This window comes from Mus caroli, chromosome 1 (genome assembly GCF_900094665.2).
Source record: "Mus caroli chromosome 1, CAROLI_EIJ_v1.1, whole genome shotgun sequence".
NCBI lineage: Eukaryota > Metazoa > Chordata > Mammalia > Rodentia > Muridae > Mus > Mus caroli.
The window spans coordinates 4,929,564-4,944,565 of record NC_034570.1 but is presented as its reverse complement, the minus strand read 5'-3'; the positions used below and the strand labels follow the sequence as shown (position 1 = coordinate 4,944,565).

At 39.6% G+C, this 15,002-nt stretch overlaps 1 protein-coding gene across 11 annotated transcripts in view; it reads left to right on the top strand.

Annotated features, from left to right (window-relative positions):
* Sntg1 (syntrophin gamma 1) overlaps window positions 1-15,002 on the top strand; it is an 835,208-nt gene that overhangs the window by 531,717 nt on the left and 288,489 nt on the right. The gene's annotated exons all lie outside the window — the stretch shown is intronic.

Sequence of the window (15,002 nt, the reverse complement as noted above, 5' to 3'; positions counted from 1 at the left end):
TCTTGAGGAGAGTGTTGTTCAGTTTCCACATGAATGTTGGCTTTGTATTACTCATGTTGTTACTGAAGATCAGCCTTAGTTCGTGGTGATCTGATAGGATGCATAGGACAATTTCAATATTTTTGTATCTGTTGAGGCCTGTTTTGTGACCAATTTTATGGTCAATTTTGGAGAAGGTACCATGAGGTGCTAAAAGAAGGTATATCCTTTTGATTTAGGATAAAATGTTCTGTAGATATCTGTTAAATACATTTGTTTCATAACTTCTGTTAGTTTCACTGTCTCTGTTTAGTTTCTGTTTCCAGGATCTCTCCATTGGTGAGAGTGGGGTGTTGAAGTCTCCCACTATTATTGTGTGAAGTTCATTGTGTGCTTTGAGCTTTACTAAATTTTCTTTAATGAATGTGGCTACCCTTGCATTTGGAGCATAATTATTCCGAATTGAGAGTTCATCTTGGAAGATTTTACCTTTGATGAATATGAAGTGCCCTTCCTTGTCTTTTTTGATAACTTTGGGTTGGAAGTCGATTTTATTCAATATTGGAATGGGTACTCCAGCTTGTTTCTTCAGACCTTTTGCTTGGAAACTTATTTTCCAGTCTTTCACTTGAGGTAGTGTCTGTCTTTTTCCCTGAGGTGGGTTTCCTGTAAGCAGCAAAATGTTGGGTCCTGTTTGTGTAGCCAGGCTCTTAGTCTATGTCTTTTTATTGGGGGAATTGTCTCCATTGATATTAAGAGATATTAAGGAAAAGTAATTGTTACTTCCTGTTATTTTTGTTGTTAGAGTTGGGATTCTGTTCTTCTTGTGGCTGTCTTCTTTTAGGTTTGTTGAAGGATTACTGTCTTGCTTTTTTAAGGGCAGAGTTTTCATCCTTGTATTGGTGTTTTGCTGTTATTATCCTTTGAAGGGTTGGATGCATGGAAAGATGTGTGAATTTGGTTTTGTCATGGAATACTTTGGTTTCTCCATCTATGGTAATTGAGAGTTTTCCTGGGTTTACTAGCGTGGGCTGGCATTTGTGTTCTCTTAGGGTCTCTATGACATGTGTCCAGGGTCTTCTGGCTTTCATAATCTCTGGTGAGAAGTCTGTAGTAATTCTAATAGGTCTTCCTTTATATGTTACTTGACCCTTTTCCCTTACTGCTTTTAATATCCTGTCTTTATTTAGTACATTTGTTGTTCTGACTATTATATGTCGAGAGGAATTTCTTTTCTGGATCCAGTCTATTTGGAGTTCTGTAGGCTTCTTGTAAGTTCATGGGCATCTCTTTCTTTAGTTTAGGGAAGTTTTCTTCAATAATTTGTTGAAGATATTTGCTGGCCCTTTAAGTTGAAAATCTTCATTCTCATCTACTCCTTTTATCTGTAGGTTTGATCTTCTCATTGTGTCCTGCATTTCCTGGATGTTTTGAGTTAGGATGTTTTTGCATTTTGCATTTTCTTTGATTGTTGTGTCTATATTCCCTATGGAATCTTCTGTACCTCAGATTCTCTCTTCCATCTCTTGTATTCTGTTGCTCATGCTCTCATCTATGGTTTCTGATTTCTTTCCTAGGGTTTCTATCTCCAGAGTTATCTCAATTTGGGTTTTCTTTATTGTATCTACTTCTGTTTTTAGGTCTTGTTCAATTCCATCACCTGTTTGGTAGTGTTTTCCTGTAACTCTCTAATGCATTTTTGTGTTTCTTCTTTAAAGGCTTTTAGGTGTTTACCTGTGTTTTCCTGTATTTACTTCTTAAAGTCCTCCATCATCATCATGAGAAGTGACTTTAGATCCATGTCTTGCTTTTCTTGTATGATGGTGTATACAGGACTTGCTAAGTTGGGGACATTTGGTTATTATGATGCCAAGTAACCTTAGTTTCTGTTGCTTCTGTTCTTATGCTTTCCTCCTGTCATCTGTTTATCTCAAGTGCTTGTTGCCCTCAATATATCTGATTGGAGCCTGTCCTTCCAATAATCCCAGTTGATTCAGGACTCCTCAGAGTCCAGCTTTCTCTGTGATACTTTGATTTTGGGCTCCTCTGAACCTGAGATTCTGGGTGTGTCAGAGTTTTTGTCAGTCAAGCTTCCTCTGAGACCCTGAAATACTGGTGTGACCCAGATTCTGTTATCCTGGGATCCTGTTGTCCTAAGATCCTGGGCCTGTTACAGTGCCTGGAAGTGGTGTCTCCTTTGGGACCTTAAATCTATCTGCTCATTGATCCTAAGATCGCGTCGAGAGTCCTCTGGTGACCATGGGGGTGTCTGCCGATTCTGTGCCCTAGGTGACCTGGTGCTGTTGCCTACCAGAAGGGACTTGTGCCCCTGGTTAGGTCAGGTTTTCTGCTTCCCTTCTGCTGTCTGATGTCCCGGACTATTGGATAGGAACAGATGTTGTGTTCCTCTCACCAGTGATCCTAAGATCAAGTGGAGAGTCCTCTAGGGACCGTGGGTGTGTCCACTGACTCCGTGCCCTAAGTGACCAAGTGCTGGCCTGGATTTTATTTCTTGCTGTCAATTGTATTTGGACTTAGTTTGTTCTTCTTTTTACACATTTTAATTTGCATCATTATTTCATTTTTGTTTTTTTTGATTTTTTTTTTTCTTTTCCATACAGGGTTTCTCTGTATAACCCTGGCTGTCCTGGAACTTACTCTGCAGACCAGGCTGGCCTCAAACTCAGAAATCTGCCTGCCTCTGCCTCCCAAGTGCTGGGATTAAAGGCATTCGCCAGCATTGCCTGGCATTTTTCTAATTTTTAAAAATATAGTAGTTCAGAGACTTCTTCTAATATGTCCCAGAGATTATGTTTTATTTTCATTTTTGTCTATTTTCAGATATTTTTGATCTTTTAATTTTGACTTTAACCCATCCATCATTAGGTAATGAGTTTTATAAGCCCCTGGTTGAGTATATATATTTTTGTTAGATATTTTTCAGTCAATTTTAAGTTTTGTAACAATTGTTTCAGGTAGGATACAGTCGATTATTTCACCTGTTTTTCTGAATTTATTTAGGTTAGGTTGATTTCCCAGGATGTGGTGCATTTTAGAGAAGATCCTATGAGCTGCTGAGTATAATATATATTTTCTGTTGTTTGGGTAGAATATTTTTAAAATATTTAAGTCTATTTGCTGTATGATGCCATTTAATTCTGATATTTCTCTGTTTAATTTTGCAAAATGATCTGTCTTTCAGAGAAAGTGAAGTATTAAAATCATATAGTGTTGAGTCAGTGTTAATCTGTGTCTTTAATTACGCCTTTTACAAAACTGTGCATAACAGTCTGGTGAATTAATGTTTAGAATTACAATGCATTGGCTAATTGTTCCCTTGATTAGAGTTAGTATACTCCCTTGTCTTTTCTAATTAGCTTTAGGTTAAAGTCTACTGGATCTTAGGATAGTAGTGTTATCTTGTTTCCTGGCTGTATTTGATTGTAATATTTTCATGCATTTCATTACTTGAAAATTGTTTCCATCTATAAAAGTAAGACATGTTCCTTATGTACCACAGGTAGATAGCTTTTGTTTCTGGATCCATTCAGCTAGCTTCTTTTCTGTTTTTAAATTAGAGTTGAGTATATTAATATTGAGAGTTATTGTTGAAAAGTTTATGTTGATTACAATAATTTTTTACTTGGGTTTTTGTTTGTTTGCTGTTTATGGTCTTAGTGTACTCGGTGTTTTAGTGATAATGGGTTCATAGTTTTCTTTCTACAGTTTTTGGTCTGTTCTTACTTTCTTCAGTCTGAAGTATTGCTTTCATTACTCTTTTTGGTACTGGTGTAGTTGTCTGTAACTCTTTTAGCAACTTTGTGTCATGAATGATTTTTTTTTTACCTTCAACTAAGGTGTGTATTTTTGTTGGATATGGTAATCCATATCAGTCAGTCTGTTTTAGAGCATTGGAGTTCATTGCTCCAGGCTCTTCCGTTTTTAGTGTTTCCATTAATATCTCAGCTGCTCTGTTGGGGTTTTCTTTATATGTGTCATGTTTTGTTTTATTTTATTTTTCTCTCTGGCTGTTTTTCTTGTTCTATTCATTGTTTTAACCATGATATGCCATGAAATTTTTTTCTATCCCTGTCATTATGTGCTCCTTGTATATGTTTGGTTATGCCTTAACATAGTTTGTAAAAGTTTTTCTTAATTATTTTGTTGAAGATATAATCTATGTTATTGAATTCTATCACTTTCTTATCTTTTTCTAGAATTTGCACATTTCTTCTTTCCATGGTGTCTGATTTCTTTAATGTGTTTGTGTTTTAAATTTTTTCAAACTTTTGCATGTGTGTTCTGATTTCTCTTGTCTTTAAGTTCTAATAGTCTATCTTCTATTTAATTTATTCTATTTGTAAGAATTTAAGTTCTATCATCATTTTATTTTTACTTCTCTACCATAATTTTTATTTCTGTACTGAATTCACTTTTCAAATTATAGGTTTACTTTATAATTTTATTAAGCTGTGTATTTGTGTTTTCTTAGGCACTACTTACTTGTTTCTTGATGCTCTATTAAACAATTCATTGTTTTAAAATGAACTGTTTGCTTGTTCATTCTGTAAATTACTTGATTCCTTTAATGAAGTTTATTGTTGTTCTTTTAAGTTATATGTCCTGAGTTCATCAAAATAGTTCTCATTGGAGAACATTTCTATAGCACTGGTGGATTTAGGAAGAAATCCTTGGTATTTTATATTGTTTGTGTTTTTTTATGATAAGTTCTATTCATATGGATTTCTTTCCTTGGCTGTGTGTCTGATATAAAATTTTATGCTTCCTCAGTCTGGTCCAGACTATGTAACAAGATACAAGTATACGGGAATGGCATCTTTAGGACAGATTCTAAGGACGCATCAGGTTGTATCCTAGCACACATGTATACATTGGGCTAAGCCTAGACGTTGGATATGGAGTAGACAGGCTAGTATTTGGGGTAAGGTGCTCACCAGATTGATCTCTGCACAGGATATGTAACCATGTCTAGATCTGAATTCTGAGCAAGGTGCAAGGCAGGCTTAGGTTCAGGGATCTCAACAGACTAAATATATGCACTGTCTACACTAATAGTGGTAGACCAGGTAATTGGAAGTGGTGGTAGTGGTGGTAGTGGAGGCAAGTGTCAGAAGGATTCATCAGGATCAGTTGCTCGTTGTTTATAGGATAGGCCAGTCATGAGAGGGGTAGAAATAGTGAAGAAATAAATGAAACTGAGCATGTAAGTAGAATGTGAGTCTTAGGTGAGCTATCAGGTGGAGCAGAGTTTAAGAAATCCACTGGCAATTGATAGGACTTGATCTCAGGAAAGAGTACCAAGTTCCAGCATGATCTGGACATATGACTCAGGCAGCTGGGGTTGTATAGGATAGCATAGAGGGAGAGAGGGAGAGGGAGAGGGGGAGGGGGAGGGGGAAGGAGGGAGGGAGGGAGGGGGCGAGGGAGCAGAAATCCTATCTGGTTCCCTGTCACATGTATTACTCATGAGCTCCAGGTCAGAAGCATAGCAGTGAGTCCAAGAGGAAAGGGCATGTGTTGAGAGAGGTGATTGAAGCAAATGGTATGGTAGGCTAGCAGTATCCTAAGAAGATTAGAATGGATAATGGGAAAAAGAACTGGTAGCCTTTCTGAGCCCTGAGCCTGTGCTTGTGTGAAAGCTGTAGGAATATCTGATAGAAAGCAGTCTTTTGTAATCAGGAGGTTTCAAGGAAATGGAGATTGACTGAAGGGGAAGGCTGAAACTGGAGGTGGCAGGACCAGATACATCCTAGCAAGACCTAAGTAACCAGGGAAAAGAGGTCTTAATATGTGAAATTTATACGAGACAAAAATAAATGATGATGTTCTACAATTTGTATCGTTCTGGAGATAACAGGTCACACCACAAGAGGAAATTCCTTTCTTTTTTTTTTTTATTACGTATTTTCCTCAATTACATTTCCAATGCTATCCCAAAAGTCCCCCATTACCCCCCCCCACTTCTCTACCCACCCATTCCCATTCTTTTGGCCCTGGCATTCCCCTGTATTGGGGCATATAAAGTTTGCAAGTCCAATGGGCCTCTCTTTCCAGTGATGGCCGACTAGGCCGTCTTTCTAAAAATGTGAAAATAAGTTCAATGTGATTTATAGAAAAGTTCCTATATCAGGTGTCATCATATATCAAATGTTGAAATATTCAATAAAAATGTTCATTTCTGTTAAGAATGTTTTGTGGCTATCACCTATAGTAAATGTCACCATTAGATTTTGTATTACAGATAGACACACTTTATTTTTCTTCAAGTCTGTTTAAAGCTCTCTTCAAGAATTTAAGATGAAACCACTATATCTCTAGGGTAACAAATGAGAATAGAAATGTAAATTTCAGGAATTTTTAAGAACATGACTTGTGATGCATGCTCCAAATTACAGGGCTGATTTATATGATTTACACCATTTAATACCATTCCAAATGTATGAGGTTTTGGTTAATAAAATTATTTTGAATTTCAAATGTTATGATATCTTGCATTTGCTTAATATGGTATAATTCACAGGACAATCTAAAGACATTATCTTAGATTTATTCACATTATTATTTGGAAGTATGTGCATAATATTGCTTTTGTTGCATAATTGATGAGGATGAAGACTATGTGGTGTGGTTTTGAAGGTCTATACAACTTTAAACAGTGTGGCGGGCACTAAAATTTCATCTATAAAAGATCATTAAGATGAATGAAAATAAAACTTACAGCATATCAGAATTTGTGGAATTCATGCTATACTTTATGAGTTAGCATGAAATTATAGATTTCCAGGAGTTTTCCGAAGAAATAACCCAAAAGGAAAAGTACAGACTCCCTGAGAAGATGTATGCTCATAATGCATTGCTCTTACTGAACAGATTTTTTGGTTATATTATTAAGAAGTTGAGTGAAATGCCTTACCTTTCTTAGAGGGAAAGTTACTATTTCCTTAGAACATGACTTACTTCTAAATGATATTGTTCATTTGAAAACAGCACCAAGACCATTATAAGTGAACAAAACTGCAAAAACATACTCTGAAAACTAAAATAACATGATTAAGTTAGAGAACAAAGGACCTAAAATATTAAAAGATGTGCCACTTCTATAAATTAAAAATGTAAATATTATTTATATAGCAGTGTTCTTTAGGCTATATATATATATATATATATATATATATATATATATATATATTAGATACTTTCTTTATTTGCATTTTAAATGTTATGCCCTTTCCTGGTGTCCCTCCTAAAACCTCTTCCCGTTATCCCCTTCCCCATCCCCCTGCTCACCAACCCACTCACTTCTACTTTCTACCCCTGGCATTACCCTACACTGGGGAATAGAGTCTTCACAGGACCAAGGGCCTCTTCTCCCATTGATGAGCAACTAGGCCATACTCTGCTACCTATGTAGCTGGAGCCATGAGTCCCTCCATGTGTACTCTTTGGTTGGTGGTTTCGTCCCTGAGAACTCTGGGGGTACTGGTTAGTTCATATTGTTGTTCCTCCTACAGGGCTGAAAATCTTCAGTTCCTTGGATACTTTCTCTAGCTCCTTCATTGGTGACCCCGTGCTCAGTCCAATGGATGGCTGTGAGCATCTACTTCTGTATTTGTCAGGAACTGGCAGAACCTCTTAGGAGATAGCTATATCAGGCTCTGGCCAGGAAGCACTTGTTGGCATCCACAATAGTGTCTGGGTTAGGTGATTGTATATGGGATGGATCCCAAGGTGGGGTAGTCTCTGGCTGATCACTCCTTCAGTCTCTGCTCCACACCTTTTCTCTGTAACTCCTTCCATGGGTAATTTGTTCACAATTATAGGAAGGATCAAAGTATCCACACTTTGGTCTTCCTCTTTCTTGAGTTTCATGTGGTTTGTGAATTCTATCTTGCATATTAGCCTCTGGGCTAATACTAATCTGTGAGTACATACCATGTGTGTTCTTTTGTGATTGGGTTACCTCACTCAGGATGATAGCCTCCAGATCCATCCAATTGCCTAAGAATTTCATAGATTCATTGTTTTGTATAGCTGAGTAGTACTCCATTGTGTAACTGTGCAACATTTTCTGTATCTATTACTCTATTGAGGGATATCTGGGTTCTTTCCAGCTTCTGGCTATTATAAATAAGGCTGTTATGAACATAGTGGAGAATGGAGCATGTGTCCTTGTTGCCTGTTGGGACATCTTCTGGGTACGTGCCCAGGAGTGGTATTGTTGGGTCCTTGGGGAGTACTATGTCAAATTTTCTGAGGAACTGCCAGACTGATTTCGAGTGGTTGTACCAGTTTGCAATCCCACAAACAATGGAGGCGTGTTCCTCTTTCTCCACATCCTCNCCAGCATCTGCTGTCACCTGAGTTTTTGATCTTAGTCATTCTGACTGGTGTGAGGTGGAATCTCAGGGTTGTTTTGGTTTACATTTCCCTGATGACTAAGGAAGTGGAACACTTTTTTAGGTGCTTCTCAGACATTTGGTATTCCTCAGTTGAGAGTTCTTTGTTTAGCTCTGTACCCTACTTTTAAATAGGTTTATTTGTTTCTCTGGAGTCTAACTTCTTGAGTTCTTTGTACATATTGGATTTTTTTTTTCTTGGATGTAAAAGCATGAGGTAGTTTAATGACGCAGCTCCAGGCCGACACATATCTCCTGCAGGAGACAGAGGTGTCTACCACATGGCGGAGCCATAATGGCAGAGCTCCGGGTCGAACTGTATCACATGCAGGAGACAGTGGATTCGACCCTGAGGCTTGGAAGCTAGGGTTTTTATAGAAAAGGGGTGGGGCTGGGGGAGGAATTGGCACGGTTTCACATGATTCGTCCATTTAAACATTAGCAGCCTGTTAACATTTAACTTAGGTCAGAAGGGTGGGAGATAGGGAGGTGCAGGGCCAATCCGGCATGTCTGGCATGCCATTCTCTTTATCTCTATCTTTAGGGCCAAGCAGCCTCAGGAATGTCTTAAAGACAGACCTCCCCGGGCATGTCCTGGCCTGTTCTGCTATGTTCTTAGCTCCAGGTTTCAAAGCTCACAAACAACTCTTTGGGCTATTTGACACAAATTACATGAATCACAGGTCTCAAGTTTTATTTCCTTTCATTCCCCTCTTCTTCTACTAAGTAATTCTAATCTTAGAATTTTAGAAGTCTATATCTCTATGTGGAGAATAGAAATCATATTCTATTTTTATAAGAACAAAAACAGAATAAGAAGGGATAGTAAACAGAACTCGGCAGGGAGCCTTCTAGTGAGGCTTGAGTGTCTGGACATGATGTAGGTGTATGTGGATCAGATCTTTGACTGGAACTGGTGAGATGTCTTTTGTGGTACCCGGCTCATTTGCTGTAGCCAATTGTGACCAGTCTTCTTTCTGCACCACCTGCAAGCCTTTTAACTTAGCATACAGATTATTATTACAACAACATGTAGGTTTAAACACATCATTTAAGACAGTTATGGGCATGGGATCCCCAAAAAGGATCTTAAAAAGAGTAAGGCTGAATCAAAAGGGAGTATTTTTAGTTCTAAATAGGGCATGGGGAAGAACCAAGTCTGCACCAGTCTCTTTTAGATTTTGGATATTAGCCCTCTATTGGATTTAGGATTGGTAAAGATATTTTCCCAATCTGTTGGTTGCCATTTTGTCTTAATGACAGTGTCCTTTGCCTTACAGAAGCTTTGTAATTTTATGAGACCCCATTTGTTGATTCTTGATCTTACAGCACAAACCATTGTTGTTATGTTCAGGAATTTTTCTCCTGTGCCCATATCTTCAAGGCTCTTCCCCACATTCTCCTCTATAAGTTTCAGTGTCTCTGGTTTTATGTGGAGTTGTGGAGTTCCTTGATCCACTTGGACTTGAGCTTTGTACAAGGAAATAAGAATGGATTGATTTGCATTCTTTTTTTTTTTGGATTTTTAAGACTGGGTTTCTCTGTATAGCTCTGGCTGTCCTGGAACTCACTTTGTAGACCAGGCTGGCCTCAAACTCAGAGGCCTCCCGAGTGATGGAATTAAAGGTTTGCACCACCAGTATGGGCACCTTTTGCATTCTTGTACATGCTAACCATCAGTTGAGCCAGTACCATTTGTTGAAAATGCTGCCTTTTTACTACTGTATGGTATTAGTGTAGCTGCCTACAGCTACACGAACTGGGTTCCTGAAGGGTAGGCAGGGGCTGCATAGGGGGAAAGGCAAGAGAAATAAGGAGACCAAGACAAGATACTGATCAAGGCCCAAAGTTTACTTAAGAGTCTGAGCTTATAAACGGGGAAGGCCTATCCCCCACCATGCCAGATTCTTGATGCTTTGTTGCCAGGCTCTCAGCACATGGTTGCCAGGCTGTTGCTTATTCAGGAATGTCTCAGGAAGACAGGTTCATCTTCTCAGCAGGTAGCAGGGTCTTGGAGAAAAGCACAGAGGTGACAGAACAGTAGACCTATCAAGGTAGGAAGACTCCTCCCTAGGTGGTCTCCTTCACAGTAGCAGAACATATCTGAGCCAGCCTGCTCAAGGCTGGGGGAGGCTACATATTAGCTCCTTTAAAGATCAAGTGACCATAGGTGTTGGTTTCATTTCTGGGTCTTCAATTTTATTCCATTGATCTATTTGCCTCTTGCTGTACCAATACCATGCAGGTTTCATCATAATTGCTCTGTATTACAGCTTGAGGTCAGGGATGGTGATTCCACCAGAGGTTCTTTTATTGTTGAGAATAGTTTCACTATTCTAGGTTTTCTGTTATTCCAGAGGAATTTCCAAATTGTTCTTTCAAACTCTATGAGGAATTGAGTTGGAATTTTGATGGAAATTGCATTGAATCTGTAGATTACTTTTGGCAAAATGGCCATTTTTACTATAATAATCCTGACAATCCATGAGCATGGAAGATCTTTTCATCTTCTCAGATCTTCAATTTCTTTCTTTAGAGACTTGAAGTTCTTATCACACAGATATTTCACTTCCTTAGTTAGAGTCACACCAAGGTATTTTATATTATTTGTGATTATTGTGAAGGGTATTGTTTCCCTAATTTCTTTCTAGGCCTGTTTATCCTTTGTGTAGAGGAAGGCCACAGATTTGTTTGAGTTATTTTTATATCCAGATACTTTGGTGAAGTTATCAGGTCTAGGAGATCTCTTGTGGATTTTTGGGGGTTATCTAAGTATACTTTCATATCATCTGCAATAATCATATTTTGACTTCTTCCTTTCCAAATTGTATCCCTTTGATCTCCTTTTGTTGTCTAATTGTTCTGGCTAAGATTTCAAGTACTTTATTAAATAGGTAGGGAAAAAGAGGGCAGCCTTGTCTAGTCCTTGATTTTAGTGGGATTGCTTCAAGTTTCTGTCCATTTACTTTGATGTTGGCTATTGGTTTGCTGTATATTGCTTTTATTATGTTTAGGTATGGGCCTTGAATTCCTGATCTTTCCAAGACTTTTATCATGAACAGGTGTTAGATTTTGTCAAGTGCTTTCTCAGCATCTAATGAGATGATCATGTGGTTTTTGTCTTTGAGTTTATTTAGTGGATTACTTAGATGGATTTCCATATATTGAACCATCCCTGCATCCCTGGGATGAAGCCTACTTGATCATGATGGATGATCATTTTAATGTACTCTTGGATTCAGTTTTCAATAATTTTATTGAGAATTTTTCATCAATATTCATAAGGGAAATTGGTCTGAAGTTCTCTTTCCTCGTTGGGTTTTGTATGGTTTAGGTTTCAGAGTGATTGTGGCTTCGAAGAATAAATTGCGTAGAGTACCTTTTGTTTGCATTTTGTGGAATAGTTTGAGGAGTATTGGTATTAGGTCTTCTTTGAAGTTCTGATAGAACTCTGCAGTAACCCCATCTGGTCCTGGGCTTTTTTTTGGTTTTGAGGCTATTAATGCCTGTTTCTACTTCTTTAGGGGATATGGGACTCTTTAGATCATTATTCTGATCCTTATTTAACTGTGGTACCTGGTATCTGTCTAGAAAATTGTCTATTCCATCCAGGTTTTCCACACTTCCTTCCTGACAGGCCACAACTAACTGTGAAGAGAGCCCATGAGTGGAGGAAAGACCTCTCAGACTGATCTCTGCAGGAAGCCAAGGCTACCTGCTTTACAGATAGGAGCAGTCTTCTCCATGCTAGTGGGTGCTGCCATGGTGGATGGCTAAATGTCATCTGGGCAGAACCTCTAGCCTCTGGCATGTAGGCTCAGAGAGCCGACCTAATTGCCCTCACCAAAGCCTTGGAACTTGGAATACCATTGTTACATCTCACCCAAGAGAGAGGGCTGTTCAAATCAGAGAGAAAAGAAAAAGAAAAAAAAAAACATTCAGGAAATTGTGAATTGTGGATCTCTTGGATGCCTTAGTGAAGTTGGCAAATGAGAGTTCATTGCTCAGGACATCAGAAGGGAAGAGACTCAGTGGCCCAAGGTAATAACCAGGTTGATCAAGTGGCTTGATAAATGGCTATGGAGGCCACTTGCAGTTATGGGCCTGCAAGAGGCACCTGCTGTTAAATGGGACTGGACTAAAGGATGGCTTCACTTAAAATATACTGAAGAAAAAAGGATGCAGATTGTTAGCCACCCTAAAACTACTACCTAGAAAAGGAAGGGCAGTGGCACACACAAGAAGGAAAACCTATACTCCCCAGAAAACAAGTTGGTGAGGACTTACTTGATAAAATGTATGCATTTGGTCCCATTTGAGGGATAAGAAGGCTCATTCAAGCAGTTAAGGGATCTAAGGTTTATATATTGGACCTTGTAGAACACTGTGATGTATGTCAGGAAGTAAATATGCAGCCAAACAGGGTAAGAGACCTAAGGGAGAGCAGCCTGGGGTTTATTTGAAGGTCGATTTTACAGAAGTTAAGCCAGGAAAATATGGTTACACACACCTTATAGTATTTATGGATACTTTAGAATGGGTTGAGGCTTTTACCACCAAGCAGGAAACAGCTACCACGGTAGCCAAGAAGATATTACAGAAAAATTTCCCAAGGTTTGGAGTGCCCAGGGTAATTGGATCAGACAAAGGTCCTGCTTTTGTTTCTAAGGTAAGTCAGGGATTGGTAGAGATATTGGGGACAAATTGGAAGCTCCATTGTGCATACTGTCCCAAAGCTCAGGGCAGGTAGAGAGAAGGAGCAGAACCTCAGAGACCTTAACTAAATTGACCTTGGATACTGGTGCTCACTGGGTGGTGCTCCTTCCCCTGGCCCTCTTCTGAGCCTATAACACCACTACTATTTTAATGTGACCCCTTTTGAGATCCTGTTTGGAACCCAAACTCCCTTGGTATCCATTGGGCCCTCCCTAGAGGTATCCCGACTTGCTGATAGGAACCTCTTCTTGAGGCTCCAAGCCCTTCAGACAATACAACATGAGATTTGGCCCAAACTGTCTGCCTTAAATGCTCCAGGGATGCCAGAGACCCCCTCACCGCTTCCAGACTGGTGATTGGGTCTATATCCAGAGGCATCAGGCACAATTGCTGGAACCCTGGTGAAAGTGACCTTCCTGGTACTGCTAACCACTCTCACAACCCTCAAGGTGGACATTATTACAGCCGAGGTGCATGCTTCCCATGCACCTGCAGACATCCTGCAGACATCCTGCAGACATCTTGCAGACATCCTGCAGGCATCCTGCTCCCTGTGGACCCCCGCTGGATGGTACAGAAGAGGAACGATCTACTCATGCTCAAGATCGATCTGCTCATGCTCAAGATCACTGGGCCTTGATCATGACCTCCTGGGGGTACCTTTGGATTCTGGTACCTTCCCCTATCCTATGTGCATGTCTGCCAAACCTGTTACAGCATTCACTGTCTCCCTTCTGTTGGGGTTGGAGGTGGCAAGGGCAGTCACCGGGACCTCTGCATTTGTCTTTCAGGGGAAAAGTTATGACAGTCTGAGGCCAGCCATTGATTTAGATATAGAGAGAATAGAAACTTCCATCAGTCACCTTCAAGAATCATTAACTTCATTATCAGAAGTAGTACGACAGAATAGGAGGGGATTAGACTTAACTTTTCCTCCAGCAAGGAGTGCTATGTACTGCCTTAGCTGAGGAGTGTTGCTTTTCTATAGACTATTCTGGGGTTCTTAAAGATTCAGTGGCCAAGGTGAAAGAAGGGCTAACCAAGTGGAAGAGAGGAAGAGAACAGAGTCAGCACTTGTTTGAGTCTTGGTTTAACTCCTCCCCTTGGTTAACCACCCTCATATCCAACTTGTTCAGACCCCTAATTGTTTTCCTGCTATTATTGCCCTTAGGACCCTGCATGTTGAACAAGCTTATAGCCTTCACAAAAGAGAGAATCTGAGCAGTGGAGCTGATGGTCCTGGGCCAACAATATGAGACCCTGAGGACAGGATGTTAAGAATATGAGTTAGATAACCAAGACTCCTGAGTGTAGCTCCAGAATTGGAGCTTATACAAGAAAAGGGGGGGGGGAGGATGAGAGACCCTAAGGAGTTTTCCAGTCCCATACCTTCCTTACAACTTTCCCCCTCCTGCCTGGAGTCAATGCTAGGTCAAGTTCCATTTTCCACACATAGGAACATTCTTGAGTAAAAAATTCTCAAAATGTACTGACTGATAGTTACCTGACCCTTTGGAAAGTCGCAGGTAGAGTTCAAATGCATGCCATGCTTGGTAGTCAATAGATTTAAAGGTCAATATGTTTAGCTAATAAGTTTGAACTGTAACCTTGCTGATGTAACCTGTGTCCCTAAAAAGTATAAAAACTGCTTGTAATAGCCATTTGGGGTCCCCTTCTTAGTAACTCATCTCAGGAACTAATTGAAGGTCGACCCTGATGTGCTGGAAAATAAACCTCTTGCTTTTGCATCCATCTTGGTATCTCATTCAGGGGCATCTTGAAGTAAGTACCACTGATGGAGTGTCTGGGTCCTACACTTGAAGAGAGAGAGAGAAAGAGAGAGAGAGAGAGAGAGAGAGAGAGAGAGAGAGAGAGAGAGAGAGAGAGAGA